Below are 18,632 nucleotides of genomic sequence, written 5' to 3'. Positions count from 1 at the left end.
AAATCCTCGCCAGTGACTTTGTTTGAAAACAGCAATAGATTTTTGGATTCAGGATTGGAGAGTGATGGAGAACAAGGCAGAAACGCAGAGCTGAGAAGTTTAATTTAGAGATACATCATGGAAACAGGCCTATCGACCCACCAAGTCCTCGGCGACTATCAATCACCTGTTCACACTGATTCAATGCTATCCCATTTTCACATCCACTCCCTGCACACGAGGAACAATTTAAGGAGGCCCATTAACCTAGACGCCCACGCGTCTTTGGGATGCGGGGGGGGGAAACCCATGATGTTATCGCGGTACCTGTTCTTGACTAGTAAGGGTATCAAAGATTACGAGAAACATTTTCTCCAGAGACGCTGTCCGACCCGCTGAGTTACTCCAACACTTTGTGTCTATCTTTGATATAAACCAGCATCTGCAGTTCCTTTTTATTTCAAAATTAACACCGCTCATTGTGGGACTTACTGGGCAATTCGCTACCAAATCTATATACTAAATCTCTTGTTTGTTTGGGGGTTGGGGGGCTGCACCAATGCAGGAGTGGTTTGGGCCCAATGGGTCCACTTGGTCTAGTATTTCCTAAAACTCAGTGTACATGCCTCACTCAGTCAGAGTCCACACCTGACCACATATGATCAGCCATGATCTCATTGAATGGTGGTGCTGGCTCGAAGGGCCGAATGGCCTTCTCCTGCACCTATTGTCTAACCATCCACCACCAATTTACCACAAACACACACACGGCAATTTACAATGCCTAGTCGATCTACTGACCAGCACGCCTCTGAGATGTGGGAAGAAATTGGAGCACCCGGAAAAAAACAAACCATGTGGTCACATGGTCTCCATGCAAACTCCAATGTCAGAATCGAACCCGGGTCTCTGGTGCTGTGAGGCATCAGCTCTACCAGCTGCACAAGGAATGTTCTACGACTACACACCATCTGATCTGCAGCTGCCTGGGTAGAGAATCCCACGGTCACACGCTCCAGGGTGAAGGAAGTTCACTCAATGCCTTTACCCCAAAACTCTCGGTGGACTCAGCCAGAGAAAACAGATCCTCAACACTCGACACAAAGTGCTGGAGTAACTCAACAGGTCAGGCAGCATCACTCTGGAGGAGGTCGGGGCGATTGATAGGACATGTTCTCCACAGATGCTGCCTGACCTCCCGAGTTGCTCCAGCATTGTGTCATTCTTTTGTAAACCAACATCTGCAGTTCCTCGTTTCTACACATCCTCAACACTGTCCCTTTTCAGTTCTTTTCAGAATCTAATCACATCGGTCGCTATTCTTTCACAATCTAGCAAGTAAATTTGGAGAACGTGATAACACGGCGGCATGGGCAGAACAGTTGCCTCCTCACAGCTGCAGGGACCCGGGTTTAGTGTCCGACTTCAGGCACCGTCTGTGTGGAGTTTGCACCGTGTGGGTTCCCTCTGGGTGCCCTGTCTTCCTCCCACAGATAGAGGGCGAGTTGGTCAGTTAATTAGTAGCTGATTAATTCTCCCCAACGTCCTTTCCCCCCCCCATCGACCTCACCGTTTCCCATCCTTACCCACCCCCTCGCTGCGGTCCCGCGCTCTCTGTCGATCCCACGGGCGGACCTGGGAGCCCCGCTTCACAAGCATCTTTGTAACCGTTTGCAGATTAGTAAACTGCAACAAAACACAATTGCAAAAGCACCAAGGATAGTGGGAGGAAAAACAGACACACACAACACACACACAACTGCTGACTTGGCAAATTGTGTCCACAATAGAACTCATTAATCAGTAACCTTACACGTTATCCTGGACTTATCTCTGGGGTCAGACTAGTCTGTACTGGTGATAAAATTTCCAATTGTAAAATATTGCTACACTGAACGGTTTCAAGCCCGCTTCTCTAGACTGCCGCAGAAAATTCAGTTGCTATGCAGCTTTGTGTTGGAGACGTAGGCAGAGATCTCCCCTCACCTTGTGCATCAGTGTGTCTCCATGCGATATCTCCGAAGCTAAACCCAAATAAATGTTGCTGTTCCACGCACATTCATGGTCAACCTTCACCATCCATCTTACATGGACTCCTGCAAGTCAGCACCTCTATCTGTGCACAATCCCCTCAGCAGCACCGCACTGAAGTGATGCGCAGTTGTCTGCACGACACTTGGTCTTGCAACATGTGGTTTCGGGTTGGAGGTGGGGGAGCAGTCCCATTCAACCACAGCTGATACGTGTACTCCCTGTTGCGACCACCCCTTCTTTCCCCCCCCCCCCCCCCCCCCATGGTAGATTCAAAGTCTAGAGGTCAATGGCTTATGGAAGTGGGGGGGGGGAGAGAAGGAGGATTTAAGAGGGTTCTCAGGAGCAACCTTTTCCGCTCAGAAGGTGTTCAGAATGAGCAGCCAGAGGAAACTATAGAAGCGGATACCATTACAACTTTAAAGACATTTGGACAGGTATCGGAATAGGAAAAGGTTTAGAGGGCTTGAGTACAAATGCGGGCGAAGAGGACTAGCTCAGTATATCAGCCTGGTCTGCATGGACAAAGGCCTGTTGTCGTGCATCGTTTTTTGTTTTTAAGGCTTACAACATAGAAACAGGCCCTTCGGCCTACCAAGTCCACGCTGACCAGCGATCCCTGCATGCTAACGCTACCCTATACACACACACACGCGAGGGGCAATTTACAATTATACCAAGCCAATTAACCTACAAGCCTGTACGTCTTTGGAGTGTGGGAGGAAACCGTAGAAAACCCACGTAGATCACAGGGAGAACGTACAAACTCCGTACAGCTCCATGGCCAAGTGTACTCCCCCCTCCCTCTAAATGGGACAAGAGGGCAGACCCCACCTCTGGTCTCTGGGCTTCTCAACTCCATACCATAGAAAAATGTGCAAGGGCCACAAATGACCACCATGGCCCCTCCACTCCACTCTGCTCTTTCCTGCACCTCTCAATCCCCCTAGAGTTCAAACATCCACCCAGAGGGCCTGAATACTGTCATGGATTCAGCACCTACAGCTCAAAGATAAGAAACGACACAGATTTAGGATCCTCAAGAAATTTATTCATTTCATCCTTAAATCAGCAATGTCTTGCACTGAAACTAATTCCAGCTTCTTAGTTTTAGTTTTAGTTTAGTGATACACCGCGGAAACAAGCCCTTCGGCCCACCGAGTCCGCGCCGACCAGTGCTCCCCGCACATTAACACTATCCTACACACGCCAGGGACAATTTACATACACACAAGGCTAATTAACCTGCGCACCTGTACGTCTTTGGAGTGTGGGAGACCAAAGATCTTGGAGGAAACCCACGCTGTCACGGAGAGAACGTAAAAACTCCGTACAGACAGCGCCCGTGGTCGGGATCGAACTGGGGTCTCTGCCACTGCAAGCGCTGTAAGGCAGCAACTCTGCCGCTGCGCCACCGTGCCACCCTTCCTGGAAGAAACGATCATCCAGGCAAATACCCCCCCACCCACCCACCCCCCCCAAAGAATATTATACTTCAATGAGATCACCTCCCGTTCGCTTGTAACCCAATGAATACGAGCTCGAACTTTCTGCCTCACCCCAGGTGCCGCTCCGGAGAATTGCCACAAGACAGTCCAATGCAAAGATGCTTGAATAAAGAGCCCCCACTCATCCAACTGTGGTGTTCCAGTGGCACAGCGGTAGAGTTGTTGCCTGACAGCATGAGACCAGGTTCCATCCTGACTACGGGCGCTGTCTGAACGGAGTTTGTACGTTCTCCCTGTGACCTGTGTGGGTTTTCTCCGGGATCTCCGGTTTCCTCCCGCACTCCAAAGACGTACAGGTTTGTACGTTAATTGGCTTGGTATAACTGGAAGTGGTCCCTAGTGTGTGTAGGATAGCGTTAGAGTGTGGGGATCGCTGGTTGGCACAGAGTCGGTGGGCCGAAGGGCCTGTTTCTGCACTGTATCTCTAAACTAAACAATACCCTGTTGTAGAAGGAGGATTCCATTCTTATTAATAAAGATGTCCTTCCACTTTCCAGTGAAGATGGTTCTATTTGCCTTGATCGCCTGGTCTAGCTAAATGTACACTATCTACATTTCATATTCAACGACGCACAGATTTCCCTGCAGTACAGCACAGGAAAAGGCCCTTCGGCCCATAATGTCTGTGCCGAACATGGTGCAAGATAAACGAATCTCCTCTGTCTGCACGTGATCCATATCCCTCCATTCTGTGCATATCCATGTGCCTCTCTAAAAGCCTCCTAAATGCCACCATCATACCCGTCTCCACCACCATCCCTGGCAGCGCATTCCAGGCACCCACCACCCTCTGTGTGTAAAACAAACGTGCCCTGCACGTCACCTTTGAACTCGGCACCTTTCAGCTTAAAGCTATGCCCTCCAGCCTCTGACATTCCTCTCTTTTCTGACCATCTACCCGATCTGTGCCTCTCTTAATTATATATATTTCCATCAATTGTCCCCCCCCCCCAGCCTCCAGAGAAAACAATTCAAGTCTACCCAACCTCTCCTTATAGCTAATACCCTCTAATCCAGGCAGTATTCAGGGGAACCTCTTCAAAGTTGTCTACTTCACAAAATGCTGGAGTAACTCAGCAGGTCAGGCGGCATCTCAGGAGAGAAGGAATGGGTGACGTTTCGGGTCGAGACCCTTCTTCAGTCTGAAGAAGGGTCTCGACCCGAAACGTCACCCATTTCTTCTCTCCTGAGATGCTGCCTGACCCGCTGAGTTACTCCAGCATTTTGTGAAACAAATACCTTCGATTTGTACCAGCATCTGCAGTCATTTTCTTACACTCTTCAAAGTGGTCCACATCCTTCCAACAATGGGGTGACCAGAACTGCACAACAGCTTTGCGTGGTCTCACTCCATTAAAGCAAGATTTTGATTTTGTTTTTTCTCCACCAAAGTGAAGTAACTTCACTTCCAGACAAGCTGACCAATGCTGAACATGACCACTCCTTCCTACCAGTTTATTCCCAGCTGGATTTTCACGGAAGCTCAGGCACCAAACTTAGATCCAAAGACTTGACAATATTTTTTCCCCCACAAAATTGCTTATTAGAAATCTAGTAATAAAACATGAAAAACGTCAGACGCACTCAGCTGGTCAGGCAGCATCGACCGACAGAGAAGATAGGACACAAAAAGCTGGGGTAACTCAGCAGGTGAAAAGGAACTGCAGATGCTGGTTTAAACCGAAGATAGACACAAAAAGCTGGAGAAACTCAGCAGGTGAGACAGCCTCTCTGGAGAAAAGGAATGGGTGACATTTCGGGTCGAGACCCTTCTTCAGAAAGGTCCATTCAGAGGGGTCTGAAGAAGGGTCTCGACCTGAAACATCACCCAATCCTTTTCTCCAGAGATGCTGTCGAAGACCTGCTGAGTTTCTCCAGCTTTTTGTGTCTATCTTCGGTTTGAACCAGCATCTGCCGTTCCTTCCCACACAGCTACTGAAAGAGAAATGGACACCTTCATCACAACCATTCATGACATTTCCTTTTCAACAGATGCTGCCTGACTTGCTGAGTGGGGTTTCCCAACATGTTCTGATTATATGTCAGGGCAGTTCCAGCTATTTTTTTTTAGTTCAGATTTTATAAAATCCCTCATATTTTATTCACAGGAATTAGAACACATTGACGTGCTCACGAACGACTGCTCCTGTCAGCACAACACAGCAGCTCGTCAACCCATGTCCCCACTTCCATAAAGCCAGAAGTTTGCAAGTTATGGGACCATTCGGCCCATCTAGCTTACTCCGCCATTCAATCATGGCTGATCTATATCTTCCTTCTCAACCCCATTCTCCTGCCTTCTCCCCATTACCCCTGACACTCTTAGTAATCAAGAATCCATCAATCTAGACCTTAAAAATATCCATTGACTTGCCCTCCACAGCTGTCTATGGTGATGAATTCCAGATTCACCACCCTCTGATTAAAGAGATTCCTCAACTTCTTTCTCAAGGTACATCCTTTATTCTGATGCCATGGCCTCTGGTTCCAGGCTCTCCCACGAGTGGAAAGATCTTCTCCACATTCACTCTATCCAGGCCTTTCACTATTTGGTAAGTTTCACCCACCCCCATCCTCTTAAACTCCCGCGAGTACAGGCCCAGTGCCGTCAAACGCTCATCATTGTGTCACCCCCACTCATTCCTGTAAACCTCCTCTGGACCCTCTCCAGCAACAACGTATCCTTCCTCAGATATGGGGCCCAAAACCACTCACAATACTCCAAATGTGGTCTGGTCCAGAACCAGGGGTCACAGCTTAAGGATAAGGGGGAATTCTTTTAGGACCGAGATGAGAAAACATTTCTTCACACAGAGAGTGGTGAGTCTGTGGAATTCTCTGCCACAGAAGGTAGTTGAGGCCAGTTCATTGGCTATATTTAAGAGGGAGTTAGATGTGGCCCTTGTGGCTAAAGGGATCAGGGGGTATGGAGAGAAGGCAGGTACAGGTTACTGAGCTGGATGATCAGCCATGATCATATTGAATGACGGTGCGGGCTCGAAGGGCCGAATGGTCTCCTCCTGCACCTATTTTCTATGTTTCTATGACCAGTGCCTGAAAGAGCCTCAGCATTACATCCCGGTAACTCAACCTTCACGTGATTGCTCGCGCTGCCCAGCAGGTTGCGCTGTGATCGCTGTCGCCAAGGGGAAGGCTGCCTGTCGTTGAAGGTAGCGCTGGGGCTGCTGGGGTGCATGCCCTGCATCAAAACGCGCACTGGGTCTTCACACGGTTAAATGTGCCCCCACGCTCACCTCAACGCCAAACAAAATCACTCTGACCACCTCTCTCTCCGACTCCCAAAGTAATACAACCCGTCAGGATAAACCGACCCGTTTCACATTACCCAATGCAATAGGAGTTGGATAATTGGTTATAAACTACATGTATGTATGTTTGAGCATATATGTGTATATATGTATGTGGCATATGTATGGATATATGTATGTATGACAATAGGTGCAGGAGTAGGCCATTCGGCCCTTCGAGCCAGCACCACCATTCAATGTGATCATGGCTGATCATTCTCAATCAGTACCCCGTTCCTGCGTTCTCCCCATACCCCCTGACTCCGCTATCTTTAAGAGCTCTATCTAGCTCTCTCTTGAAAGCATCCAGAGAATTGGCCTCCACTGCCTTCTGAGGCAGAGAATTCCACAGATTCACAACAATCTGACTGAAAAGGTTTTTCCTCATCTCCATTCTAAATGTCCTACCCCTTATTCTTAAACTGTGGCCCCTGGTTCTGGACTCCCCCAACATTGGGAACATGTATGTATCTGTTTGTGTATGTATACATGTAGTTGAGATAAAGTTTGTGAATTAATTGATGAGTGGTGGAGACGGGGTAGGAATAAATAAGTGTATACTTCCTCCTACTCCTTTTCGAACATGGAAGATTTAAGTTGTGTTGTTTATGAGAATTTATTCATTGAGTTGTGTATAGGTTTATCGTTCATTTCATTTTATTGTTATTTTGTTTTGTTTTGATATTTTTTTATTTTACATGTTCGAAATAAATATAAACAAACAAACAATACGTCCCAGCGTCGCCTTTCTATTTGATAGGACTTTACTGGCTTTACTTTGCACTAAACGTTATTCCCTTATCATGTATCTATATACTGTAAACGGCTTGACTGTAATCACGCATTGTCCTTCAGCTGACCAGTTAGCACGCCACAAAAGTACCTCAATAAACTGAACTGAGAAGCCAGACACAGACTGGGAACAGTAACTGATCGCCAGGTAAAAGCTGAAGACTTTAAACCCCACCAAACCCCTCCCTCCCTCCCTGCCATTCCACCAACAAAAGCCTTAAAGCAATGCAACTAATCCTATTACACAGGTATTCTTAAAACAATACTTGAGCTGCCCCTTTAAGGATGAAGCCACACTGCAAACCAAATTAATGTTTTTTATATTTGTGGTACCCGTTCCAAAGTGAATGGGGGATATATGACTTCAGTCATAATCTAATCCAACCCAAAGCATTGGGCACTGAACGATGGCATCAGATTCCCCATTGCCGCATCTGTAAAACTGCAGCCAATTTACATCATTGAAATGATGTGTGCAAGTTTTAAAATATTCATCATTAGTCGGCCTCTGTCGCTGCACTGTTTCAGGACATATATGCTGTGCACTATATTCCCCACCACACAAGTCATTGCCATGTTCCAACCCCCTTCACCACACCCCCACACCCATATTCCACCTCCCCCTCGTTCCACCCCTCCTCCCTCAAATCCCCCTCCCCCAACCCACCTCCCCCCATTCCAGATCCCCCTCCCCCCACATTCTACCTCCCCCTCCCCCCACATTCTACCTCCCCCTCCCCCCCCCATCTCCATCTCACCTCTGCCTTTGCTGCATTCACCGAGATAAATTGCCGATGCAACCTGCAGTGGTGCTGCATGCAGCTCCGCTCCCCCGTCTTCTGGACTGCAGTGCTTCCACGCAGCTTTGCAACAACTCAGCAGAGCCTCAGATGCACACTTCCATCCCGGACACGAAACGTCACCTGTCACACAGCTGCAGAAAGAAATTGGAACGATTCAGCTATTTTGCCAGAAACCCGTGCAAACGCGTAGAAACGGATGCCGCAGGGCGTGCAATGGCAATCAAACTGAACCAACTCTGGACGGGATGCAGCCTCCGAACATTTAACACTTGCATTCAAATGTAGGTCTTTGGAAGGGCATCCTCTGCACTAGCTGTGCAGGACCCCACTAAAGTTAAAGGAATTTCACCCGCACTGCCCAAGAACATCGCTTTCGAAAAGTTCACTGCATCTCTCATCCATTAGCCTGGGCACTTAAACAAGCCTTACCTTAAAAAGGTCCCATCCTAAAGTTTGCTTGGCAGTTCTAGCCCTCTCAGGCCAACACCAGCTGTGGGGAGGTGGGGGCCGGGTACGAAAGGTGATGTCGATGTTCCAGTCTGACGCAGTGCACATCCAGCAGCACCTGCACCTGCGCTGCACGCCGCATTCTCTCCGTAAGTCTTTACGGGGAGATGAAAGGAGGGATCAGTGGAAGTTAACCTACTGTCGACCAAAAGGTGACAGTCAGCTGCAGCAAGCGTTTGTGACCTACTTCTGCTAATGAAAGCTGCCAAGTGTGGAGTGCACCTCCAGTCTGCCAGCCGCATTAAATGATTTACCCGTGCATTAATGCAAATTACGCCACACAGTGGAACACTTGCATTGATTTTAAAATCAATTTGAAAGAAAGACTCAAGGTCTTCATACAGAATTTGTGTGCAGTAGATAAATACATTTAAGGGGGTGGAACTTTTTTCTTCGTTCTTCGATTTTGCTTTAAAGGTCGGAAAATTATTTTTTAAAGCTACATTTGCTTGTGGGTTCTCCCTCACCTCCCTCCCACCACCTCTCCCTCCCCCCACACGCTTGCTAGTCGAGTTCAGATTATAGATAGCTAGGACTGCTTCCAATCATTAGAATGTAAATGGTATCTTTGTTAAAAATTTGTTCAGCAAGGTCACATCTCTTCAGAGATTGAAAGCTGAAACACTGTCATCCCGCATTGAGGCTGACCTACTGAACGCACAACAATATTATTTTACATCGCTTTGGAAATTTGAGGCAACTTGCCATCAAACGGGCTTCCTATAGATAAGTGGGGTAAATTGGACCAAACAAGAGCGTGACATTCAAACATTTCGTGTGGGTTTTAGGGTTCACTCCAAGACTTACCCTCTTTTGAAATAATCACTATTCTTCCTCCCACAGGCCTTACAGTCTCCAGTGACGGGTCGTCATGGGAATCGCTCGAGGTCGAGAATGATGGTCTACGTTCCGATGTCAGAACGAAGACGCCTGTGCGTGCGCTTGTTTAACGTGTACTTGATGTTGCACTCCAAGAAGCACGCGGTCCTTCACAAATCAATCAACTAATTCCAATGGCAGGGGAAACAAGACGATTGGAGCTGATCGATCTGTTGCCGCCTTCATCATCTGCCTTCACAGCCGTTGAGTTCAAGATAACCTGGTCCGCTGTTGTGATCTTGTACGTTGGATGGTTCTTAGTCTGGACCCTCGTCCTCGACCCGTACCGCCGTGGGTAGCCCTACCAGAAGCTAGTGCTTCCGACCGCATCGCTCTCGGAATCATGGGGGCACGCAAGCCTCTTCACCACAACAAGGTGAACGACCCGAAGAGGTCCAGTGATAGGATACATGCAGAGGAGATGACCTTTAGTCTGATTTAACCTTTGTCCTGTGACGCACTGCTTTAGAATCTGCCAGCTCGTGGGGCTTGGATTGGAAAATGTGCAGGGGGAGGGGATGGCTGATCTCAGACCTGCCACTGCTCTCTCATCAGAGTCTGGGCTCCTTTATACTCATTTCTAATCCTGGGCCAAGCAGTTGGGATGCTTTATTAAACAACCCCCCCCCCCCCCCCCCCGGCACAACATTTTACCACTAGATTTACGTTTTGGGGGTGGGGGGGAAGAGGGTAGAGGAATAGAATCCCAAATTGGTTCCAGCAGCTGAGGTCCTTCAGCCCATTACGTTGGTGCCAGCCCCCAGTTCTGCAGTCCCATCTGTTCTTTCACGTTATCTGGGGCCCCATTTTGTTTTTACTGTAATGAAGGTTTTAAAAATAAACTCACTCCTCTTCCTCCACTCACACAAGGATGCTTTCAATCGTCATCGCTGCCCGAAACGCAAGAGAAAATGGTGGTTGATGTTGGATCGCTGTGGGCAGCCGACTCCGTTACTCAGAGTCTAGGGTAGGGTGACATTTCCCCACTCGCTGTTACAGCAGGTAATGAGAAGGAGTCTGAAGAAGGGCCTCGACCTGAAACGTCACCCATTCCTTCTCCCCAGAGATGCTGCCTGTCCCCGCTGAGTTACTCCAGCATTTAGTGTCCAATGCAAAGGAAAGGCAGACACGGTTCAAATGCTGCAACATGAACAGCAGAACTTTGACCATTTGGGACTGCAAGGCCTGGAGACGCAGACTCCATGTCCTTGGCCCAGTTGCTTCAGCAGCCTGCAGTTCACCGAGCAACTCCAAATGCAAGTTGCTCGACGCCAGTGACTGCTTGAGCACTGGAGGCTGCAACATGAACTGCGGAAGATCGGGGCACTACTGTCCAAACCAGCAATGCTTCACAGCAGACATGATGCAATCCAGTTTAATTTATCGTCACGTGCACCAAGATACAGTGAAAAGCCTGTGAAAATCCACAAGCCTAACGTTCTACCCAGCTGAATGCTTCCTCTGTGTATCATTAAGAAATATTGTGGGGGGGGTGAAAAAAAATTGGGTCTGAAGAAGGGTCTCAACCCCAAACGTCACCTGTTCCTTTTTCTCCAGAGATGCTGCCTGTCCCACTGAGTTACTCCAGCATTCTGTGTCTATCAATGGTTAAAAAAATGTATATTTATGATCCAGTTTCTTTTAAAGGGACCTCCCTCACCACCTCTAGAGTGAACAAACTCCCAGAAGTGAACATAACCCTGGGTCATTTTCACACCCACATCATTTCTCATGCAATGTCCTCCTTACAGTTCTCCTTGCTTAATCTTGCATGCGTTCACCATTTTTTCCCCCTCCTTCTGAATATATCACAAAAAAATAATAATTCAGGCTTTAAAACAACCATCCAGATCAGCTTCACAAAAATGGACACAAAATGCGTGAGTAACTCAGCGGGAGAGGCAGCATCTCTGGAGAGAAGGGATGGGTGACTGGACTGTCCCGCTGAGTTGAGGTTTCAACCAGCATCTGCAGTCGTTTCCTGCCCATCTCGTCAGCTTCACTGGAGGTGGGCTTGCGGGGGGGGGGGGGGGGGGGGAATGCACGAATGCACAATGCAGCTGTCTGAATGACACGTCCTCCATCTCTGGCTGCAGATAGATGCATGGGCTAGATTGCAATATCAAAGCTCGGGTCAGCAGTAAGCCGCAGCAGGATAGACTCATGCATCCAATTGCAGCAAGATGCATACATGCATCCAACCCCATCTGAACTGGTGAACCTAACGCCTACAGTGACCTGCAAGACACTGGTCTGAGCGCCCTTTAAAAGATAACTTGTCCCCGAGTATTTTGGACTTTGCAATTCAACCATGTGGACTTGCAAGAGCTCTGGTGTGCACCAAAATTTTTAAAAAGTTTCCAAAGCAGATGATGCTTCTAATTATATAAACGCCAGTGTTGCAATAGCAGCAATTCTTTTGACAAATGCAACTCCACAACATTGTGGGTTAAAGCAAATTGAAGGGCCCGTTTTAAGGTTAATCGTCTGGGGCTTCTTTGCGTTTGTTCCACGAGTTCTGGCAGCCCGGGACTGCCTTATTCTGACCTCTACCTCGATTGCTCAGTTAGAAAATGCGCCCTCTAAATCTCAAAAGCAGAAGCGGGCTATGCAGCAACTTTAGACTTGCAATTGGTGGTAACTTAACATCAACAACAACAAAAGCGTAGCAAGGGTGAGGCGTGTTTAAAAAAAAAAGTGAACCAGCATTAAAAAAGGGAATAAAAGAGGAGATTTTAAAAAAGAATTTCCCCTGACATGCAGGGGATGCGAAGATCTGCAATGGGGGGGGGGGAGCAGTTACACATGGAAACCAGCAAGAGGACTTGAAACACACGGCGGCAGGCAGACACATATTAACTGGGCAATGCACAACACCACAAGCAAACGCAAATCCATTGCTAGATATCACAACACATGCGACAATAAAACATAATGTTTTTAAAAAAAAATCAAATGCATCTTGAGCATGATGCAGGAATCAGCTCTCTGACGGCAAAGTCCCTCTGAAGGTCATCTCGGCTTAAATCGTTTACAGATGTCTTGCAGAATACAGGGGTTGTTGCATTTCATTTCACCCACATCTGCAACCCCTGGAGTGGGATGGAGGGAGGGAGGGAGGGGTGGGTGGGGAGGTGATAAGGATCACCAGGCTGGATATCTGTCTCACCACGTCTGCACCAGCACCCAGCCAGTCAGCCAGCTAGGACTGCAGTGCCCTGCTAACTTTTAGTGTCCCACTCCACTGCCAGCAGGTCTCTCGCCCGCAGTCGCTGAATGAGCCAACCTCTCTTAAAGGCGAGGGCCAGCAGAGGGAGCAGAAACCTCTTCCCCCCTCTTAGTCTTCTTTTTTTCTCGTCGGCCGACTGAATGCAGCCGCCGCTGGAGGGCAGATGTGCTTTGCAGTTTTGCAAAAGAAAAATATAACTAAGCGAGAGGGGACAAATAATGGGGCAACCTTGGCGAAAAGGAGACGCCAGCTCCTCTCCTCGCCTCCCCTCACTGCAAGGCATTGCAACATTCCTCTTACCTGAGCTAGCAGCAGGGCTGCTGCAGTAGCTGTTCACTTTGCATCAACGATACCAGAAAGGAACCAGCTCCTTCAGTCTCCTTGCTTTGCATTGCCAGTCTCGATACATTGCCTTTAACAAGGCAATCCGGTGAAGGTGCATTAAATTGTAAAAACTATTGCAATCCAGTGAAGGTGCATTAAATTGTAAACACTATTGCTGTCCAGTGAAGGTGCATTAAATTGTAAACACTATTGCTGTCCAGTGAAGGTGCATTAAATTGTAAACACTATTGCTATCCAGTGAAGGTGCATTAAATTGTAAAAACTATTTAAAAAAATATATATATAAAAGGGAGACTAGTTTTCAGAACAAATGTGTTCTTTCCCCCCCCCCCCCCCTCCTCTCTCTTCCTCCTCCTCCTCCTGTTAATGTGGGTGCTGCGATTAGAAGATGTACAAGTTTTGCAGTGTAGGTCACAGCCGAAGGTATTAAGAAACTGCGAACCCTTCCCTTCCCTCCCCTCCTCCTCCTCCTCCCCCAGTGCGGCTGTGCGGACAAACCAAGGAGAAGTATTTCGCAGTACGACACTGGGACAGCACAGCGAGAGGCCATTCGGCCCAACGATCCCGTTCTGGCCGCCAAACACGAAACATTCCCGTTCACACCACCCCCGTTCATTTCGCAGCAACATTCATTTACCACTGCCAGATAACACTTTTTATACATTAAAAAAAAAACATGCTTAATTAAAAAGTGCACATTTATCTCGAAATATAAAATTGCACCACAATGACCATAAAAACGCTAGATTATCCCACATTGTGTTACAATTTTAACCATTCTAATCAATTCTGGAGTAAAATGCTAAATTCCTTTTTTTTTTGGTGGCTTTTCTCTTTTAAAAAAACCCCCAAAATCTTTAAAATACTGAATTGCGGGTGAACACTGCTTGCCTGGTGCATTGAGAATCTCTCTGATCCCGTCGCTTGTCCGAATGGGAAAGTTACCTTGGTCCTTGTCACTGGATGCATGTAGGGCTACCCCAGCCGGCAGCTCCCATCCACAACACTGGCTTCGCTTCGCCTCTCTGTCCACGACTACTCTGCTGAGCTCTCGCAGTCAGTCAGTGTGCACCAACCAGCACAGAAAGAGGCCAGGGTTTGATGATGGGGGGGGGGGGGGGGTCCTGATGCAATCACTGCCTCCCGAACGTTACTTGTCAGCATTAAATAAACCCTGAAAGCACTCACTCCCTCCCTCCCCACCACCACACTAGCGCTGACAGTGCGCAGTCTTTGCATATCGATGAAGAATGCATGGATTGCGGGCACTGCTATTAAACCACATTCTCTCTCCCCTCCCTCCTCTCCCTCCCTCCAATGTTGACCCGGTAACTTAGGGTAACCCTCTCCACCAGAGAGCTGGGACACTTCTCCTTGTGCCTGCCTGCCTGCCTGCCCATGCAAACTCACGGGGCATGTTCGGACTTGTTAGCAATTGGGGGGAGGGATTAAACTTCATTCTGCGAAATGGAAAAAAGCTTTTAGCATTTACGTAGCGCCTTTAACTACAGCCCCAGAGCGCAGCTGTGGGACGAAGGGAGACGTTTGGTTTGCACACTGCAAGATTTCCACCAAAAAAAAAATTCCCGCAGCAATCGTGACCATCAGCAAATGCATTTGCAAATAATTTTGTTGCAATATTACAAAACAAAGTGCTGGAGCAACTCGGCGGGTCAGGCAGCTTCTGTGGTGGAAATGAAGGGGGGCATTTTGGGTCAGGACCTTTCTTTCTTCAACTGATGGAGTAGAGGGGGAAGGGGTGGGGGCAAGAACTAGCGAGTGATAGGTGGATGCAGGGGTAGATTGGCTGAGGAGTCAGATTGGGGGGGGGGGGGGGGGGGGGGGAGGGGGGGAGAGAAGGGTGGAGATAGTAACCAAGGCATTTACCACACCAACAGTGCAGCAGAACTGCACTGTCCACACCAACAGTGCAGCATTTCCTCAGCGCTGCACTGACTTTACCAGCAATGCAGCATTGCAGTTGTGCTGCCCAAACCAACAATACAGCAATCCTACAGTACTGCGCTGACCATCACCAACAATGCAGCATTGCTGTTGTACTGCATCAACCATGCCAATGCAGCAACCTCGCAGTACTGCGCCGTGCAGCATTGCTGCAGCACTGCACTGACAACTCAGTGCAGTATTCATGCAGTACTCACAGAACATGCAGCAGAACTGCACTATGGGCCAACCGTGCAGCATTCCCTCAGTACTGCATTGACCATACCAGCAAAGCAGCATTGCTGCAGTGTTGCACTGATGAGAGCATGGCAGGACAGTATGAAACGAAAAGAGAAGACGTATAACATAGCAAAGATGAGCGGGAAGCCAGAAGATTGGAAAATGTTTAAAGAACAACAGATGGTAACTAAAAAGGCAATACAGGGAGAAAAGATGAAGTACGAAGGTAAGCTCGCCAAGAATATAAAGGAGGATAGTAATAGCTTCTTTAGGTATCTGAAAAGGAAAGGATTAGTTAAGACAAATGTTGGTCCCTTGAAAATAGAAACAGGTGAATTTATTATGGGGAACAAAGAAATGGCAGACGAGTTGAACAGGCACTTTGTATCTTCCTTCATGAAGACAGAACCAATCTCCCTGATGTACTAGTGGACAGAGGATCTAGGGTGACGGAGGAACTGAAGGAAATTCACATTAGTCTGGAAATGGTGTTGGGTTGACTGATGGGACTGAAGGCTGATAAATCCCCAGGGCCTGATGGTCTGCATCCCAGAGTACTTAAGGAGGTGGCTCTAGAAATAGTGGCGCATTGGTGATCATTTTCCAATGTTCTATAGATTCTGGATCAGTTCCTGTGGATTGGAGGGTAACTAATGTAATCCCACTTTTTAAGAAAGGAGGGAGAGAGAAAGCAGGGACCAGTTAGCCTGACATCGGTGGTGGGGAAGATGCTGGAGTCAATTATTAAAGATGTAATAGCGGCATATTTGGATAGCAGTAACAGGATTGGTCCAAGTCAGCATAGATTTACGAAGGGGTAATCATGTTTGACTAATCTTTTCTGGAATCTTTTGAGGATGTAACAAGTGAAATGGATAAGGGAGAGCCAGTGGATGTAGTGTATATGGACTTTCAGAAAGCCTTTGATAAGGTCCCACACAGGAGATTAGTGGGCAAAATTAGAGCACATGGTATTGGGGGTAAGGTATTGACATGGATAGAAAATTGGTTGACAGGCAGGAACCAAAGAGTAGGGATTAACGGGTCCCTTTCAGAATGGCAGGCAGTGACTAGTGGGGTGCCGCAAAGCTTGGTACTGGGACCGCAGCTATTTACAATCTATATTAATGATTTAGATGAAGGAATTAAAAGTAACATTTGCAAATTTGCAGATGACACAAAACTGGGTGGCAGTGTGAACTGTGAAGAGGATGCTATGAGGATGCAGGGTGACTTGGACAGGTTGGGTGAGTGGGCAGATGCAGTATAATGTGGATAAATGTGAGGTTATCCATTTTGGTGGCAAGAACAAGAAGGCAGATTATTATCTGAATGGTGTCAGATTAGGAAATGGGGATATGCAACGAGACCTGGGTGTCCTTGTACATCAGTCACTGAAAGTAAGCATGCAGGTAGAGCAGGCAGTGAAGAAAACTAATGGCATGTTGGCCTTCATAATGAGAGGATTTGAGTATAGGAGCAAAGAGGTCCTTCTGTAATTGTACAGGGCCCTGGTGAGACCACACCTGGAGTATTGTGTGCAGTTTTGCTCTCCTAATTTGAGGAAGGACATACTTGCTGTTGAGGCAGTGCAGCGTAGGTTCACAAGGTTAATTCCCGGGATGGCAGGACTGTCATATGATGAAAGAATGGAACGACTGGGCTTGTATGCACTGGAATTTAGAAGGATGAAAGTGAATCTTATCGAAACATATAAAATTATTAAGTGATTGGGCATGCTCAATGCAGGAAACATGTTCCCGATGTTGGAGGAGTCCAGAACCAGGGGCCACAGTTTAAGAATAAGGGGTAGGCCATTTAGAACTGAGATGAGGATAAACCCAGAGAGTTGTGAATGTGCGGAATCGGCAGTGGAGGCCGATTCATTGGATGCATTCAAAAGAGAGTTAGAAAGAGCTCTTATGGCTATGGAATTAAGGGATAAGGGGAGAAGGCAGAAATGGTGCACTGATTATGGATGATCAGCCATGATCGCATTGAATGGTGGTGCTGGCTTGAAGGGCCGAACGGCCTCCTCCTGCGCCTATTTTCTGTGTATCTATGTAACTTGCCAACTTTCCCTGGATCCCAGGTGCCTCTAATGTTTTGGGCTCGTGTCCCATGTGGGACCTTGTCAAAGAGCTACAAAGTGCTGGAGTAACTCAGCGGGTCAGGCACGATTTCTGGAGGACGTGGCCAGGCATTGTTTCGGGTCAGGACCCTTCTTACTTATCTCTTTATCTCTTCCTCTCGCTCAAAAGTGGGCAACTCCTTGCGCTGAGACAATACCCCCTCTTGCTCCATGTACTGCCACCAGGAGAAACGTCTCTGAGGATTTACCCTGTGATTTCCCCCTCAAAAACATATGTGGTTCAATGAGATGATCAATCATTCTTCTTAATTCCAATGGGTACAGGTCAAACCTGGTGTATCCTTCTTCACATGTCTTCTCGGTGAGTGATATGATAACAACAAGATCTTGCCTTCCTTAGATATGGAGGACAACACTATGCATTGTTCCTTCAGGTATCACCAATATTCTGAGAAACTGCATCAAAATGTCATTATGTGTAGAAAGGAACTGCAGATGCTGGTTTACACCGAAGATAAACACAAAAAGCTGGAGTAACTCAGCGGGTCACGCAGCATCTCCGGAGGAAAGGAAAAGGTGACGTTTCGGGTCGAGACCCTTCTTCGGACATTATTCTCAACCTGAAACGTCACCTATTCCTTTTCTCCAGAGTTGCTGCCTGATCCGCTGAGTTACGCTCGAGTTTTGTGTCCATCTTCAAAATGTCATTACTTTTGTATTACATACCCCTTGCAATAAAGGCCACCTATCCTGGCGACCGGAGATACCGTAAATGTTGGAATCCTGAGCAAAAAAGCAACCCAAAATAAATTGCAGAGTTTTGGATGTAATCCAGTCCAACACAGAGACCAGACTCCCCGCCATTGGGTCTATCTATACTTTACACTGCCTTGAAAACGCAAACAAGGCAGTCCAATACGCGTCCCACCCCGGTTATCCCATCTTCACCCCACTCCTGTCTGGCAGAAGATAGAG

This window comes from Rhinoraja longicauda, chromosome 30 (genome assembly GCF_053455715.1).
Source record: "Rhinoraja longicauda isolate Sanriku21f chromosome 30, sRhiLon1.1, whole genome shotgun sequence".
Classification (NCBI taxonomy): domain Eukaryota; kingdom Metazoa; phylum Chordata; class Chondrichthyes; order Rajiformes; family Arhynchobatidae; genus Rhinoraja; species Rhinoraja longicauda.
The sequence above is the reverse complement of the archived record's forward strand: the minus strand, read 5'-3'. Positions refer to the sequence as shown.